A 3,454-nucleotide genomic window follows, 5' to 3' on the forward strand; every position below is an offset into this window, starting at 1 on the left:
ATGACTATGTGCCTTGCCATTCTTTCAAGAGAATTCCAGTTATGGTTTATACATTCATCCAGTAAATATTAGGAAAGCATTATCTAAATCTACAATTCACAATTCCTACTTTCAGGTAAGTAAATAGGCAACTATCATACAGCGTGATGGTGTGCTGAGTAGGAGTAACCGACTTTTTTTTTTTTTTTTTTTTTAGACAGAGTCTTGCTCTGTCGCCCAGGCTGCAGTGCAGTGGCGCGATTTCGGCTCACTGCAAGCTCCGCCTCGCGGGTTCAAGCCATTCTCTTGTCTCAGCCTTCTGAGTAGCTGGAACTACAGGGGCCCGCCACTACGCCCAGCTAATTTTTTGTATTTTTAGTAGAGACGGGGTTTAGCCAGGATGGTCTCGATCTCCTGACCTCGTGATCCGTCCACCTCAGCCTCCCAAAGTGCTGGGATTACAGGCGTGAGCCACCGCGCCTGGCAGTAATCAACTCTTAAGAATGTAGTTGTTCTCAATAAATGGATGCTTTTTGCAAGTTGAGACTCTGGTTGAAGTAGATATTATATGCCAATTCTTGGCATTGTACAAATTTCTAAGGAAACAACATTCTATAGCATCACTTGTTTAATCAGCAAGATCTCACTAGCAAATCTAACAGTTTATAATGTATTACATTTTAATGCCCATGACGCATAGCATAAAATATACCAATAGTGAGAAAGAGACCACTTTCAGTAAAATGATTCTGGTAATGGGCAACTTCAACATCTTTTTTTGCAGGTTTAAGTAAAAAATACTTCCTCCATTCAACCCAATTCACTGTCATTGACCTGTCAATATCTGTGCTGTATATTATTTAAGAAGAATATGCTCAAATATAAATTACGATTCATATATTTCAAAAAACATTATCGAAATGACATATTCTTAAAGTCAGAAAAGTTAGGTTATAGTTGAGTTCTTCCTGTTGTTACTTTTATGATATAGAGTCCACTTAACATCTCTGAACTTCAGTTTATGTGAGAATAATTCCTACAACCCAGAGCTATTAGACTATTAAATAAATTTACAAAGAACTACAGAACTTGTAAGTCAGTAGTACCGCATCCCAATTTTCTAGTATTTCTTCTTAAACATTTCTCCTTAAACATTTCTCCTTCTTTCTGTCTTATAACCTCATTTTGTAACTTCTTGTATGTTCTCTAGCAAAGAATGGTTGACAATTACCCTTTTTGGTTATGGATCTTATAAGACAATATACACTTTCTATGGCTATAAAATATCCAGTATCCAAAATATCAAGATGTCCATATATCCATGGAAATATAATTCCCATTAATATGAAATAATAGTTTTGAAGCCAACTTTTTTTGAGACAGGGTCTTACTATGTTGCCCAGGCTAGTCTTGAACTTCCAAGTTCAAGCTATGCTTCCGCCTCAACCTTCTGAGTAGCTGGATCTACAGGCAAGTGCCACTGTCCCTGACTCAAGTCAATTTTTAAAATTTTAGGAATTCTCTGCTATGCAGTCATAAAAAAGAATGAGTCCATGTCCTTTGCAGGGACATGGAGGAAGCTGGAAACCATCATTCTCAGCAAACTAACATAGGAAGAGAAAACCAAAGACCGTGTGTTCTCACTCACAAGTGGGAACTGAACAATGAGAACACATGGACACAGGGAGGGGAATATCACACACTGGGGCCTGTCAGGGGGTGCGGGAGAAGGGGAGGGAGAACATTAGAACAAATACCTAATGCATGCAGGGCTTAAAACCTAGATGACAGGTTGATAGGTGCAGCAAACCACTATGGCACATGTATACCTGTGTAACAAACCTGCACATTCTGCACCTGTATCCCAGAACTTAAAATAAAATAAAAAATTTTTTAAAGGAAAAAAAAGAATGTTAGGAATTCTCATTGAAGAATTTCTCAAATCCCTGAATGCAGTTAAGAATTTGAAGAAAGCCCTTCTGCATGGTCATGCTGAGCCAGCTCCTGTGCCTGGAATTGGGCCACAGTCCCCAAGCTTCACCCTCCACCTCTTGACCATGGACCCCCACCAAGTGAGCAAGCCTGGGGCCTTCATGCAATTGTGAAAGCAGGATCCGGGTGTTCTGCACACCAAGGAAATGCACTTTCTGAGGGAATGGGTGAAGAGCATGTGGGGTAAAGTACCACCTGATATTCAGAAAGCTAAATCAGAAGAAAATATCAAGGAAGGAAAAACAGAGAGCAAGAAGACAGAAAGAAAACGTAAAGACAGATGAACCGTCAAGTGAGAAAACTGATCTAGAAATTGATAATGATGGTGTGACTGAACAAGATACTGATGCCCCTCAAGAAATGGGAGATGAAAAATGCAGAGAAAACAGAGGAGATGATGGATCAGCAAATGGTAAGAAAGTGGTTGCCACTGAAACCGTAAATGATGGTGAACTGCAAAAAGCCATTGGCTCATTCACAGATGCCATTAAGCTGAATCCTCACTTGGCCATTCTGTGTGCCAAGAGAGCCAGTGTCTTCATCAAATTATAGAAGCCCAATGCTGCCATTCAAGACCGTGACAGAGCCATTGAGATAAATCCTGATTCATTTCAGCCTTACAAGTGGTGAGAAAACACACATAGACTTCTGGGTCTTTGGGAAGAACCAGCCCATGCCCTTGCCCTTGCCTGGAAGTTGGATTATGATGAAGATGCTAGTAAAATGCTGAAAGAAGTTCAAACCTAGGGCCTAGAAAATTATAAAACATTGGAGAAAGTATGAGTGAAAACATGAAGAGTAAGAGATCAAAGAAAGAATAGAAAAGGTTAAGAAGGCTCTTGAGAAAAGCATGAGAGAGCCCAGAGGGAGGAAGAAGCCAGAAGATGATCCGGAGCTCAGTAAGGCTCTTTTCCAAGTGGCTTTCTGGGAGAATGCCTGGTAATTTTCTCAGAGAAATGCTTGGAATGGGTGGGGACATATCTGGAATGGCAGGAATGCCTGGACTCAAAATTCTTAGTGACCAGAGGTTCTCACAGCCATGCAGTGTTCAGAAATTATGGTGGCCTTCCAGGATGTGGCCCAGAACCCAGAAAATACATCAAAATGCCAGAGCAACCTGAAGGTTATGAATCTCATCTATAAATTGTCAGCCAAATTTGGAGGTCAAGCGTAATGCCCTTCTGATAAATAAAGCCTTTGCTAAAGGAAAAGCAATCTAGATCACCTAATCGATGCTGCAATAATGCAAACCAGTGTACCTCTGACCTTATCAAGACAGCTGGGGTGCTTTGAAGATAATCCCTACCCATCTACCCCAAATGCAACTAAAGCATTTTACAGTGGTTTGCCATTAGGGTATTCATGGAGATAACGCTTTCCTACTAGGAATTACGAACTTTAAACACTTTTTAAAACTTAAAAATATTTAAAACAAATTAAAAGGGTTTGTTAATTCTTTTTTTTTTTTTTTTCTGAGACAGAG

At 40.0% G+C, this 3,454-nt stretch overlaps 1 pseudogene; it reads left to right on the forward strand.

The window, feature by feature from the left end:
- Positions 1-1,850: 1,850 nt before the first annotated feature.
- LOC126929810 (hsc70-interacting protein-like) lies at positions 1,851-3,223 on the forward strand (annotated as a pseudogene).
- Positions 3,224-3,454: the final 231 nt, after the last annotated feature.

The sequence above is a fragment of the Macaca thibetana genome, chromosome 1 (assembly GCF_024542745.1).
Source record: "Macaca thibetana thibetana isolate TM-01 chromosome 1, ASM2454274v1, whole genome shotgun sequence".
Classification (NCBI taxonomy): Eukaryota; Metazoa; Chordata; class Mammalia; order Primates; family Cercopithecidae; genus Macaca; species Macaca thibetana.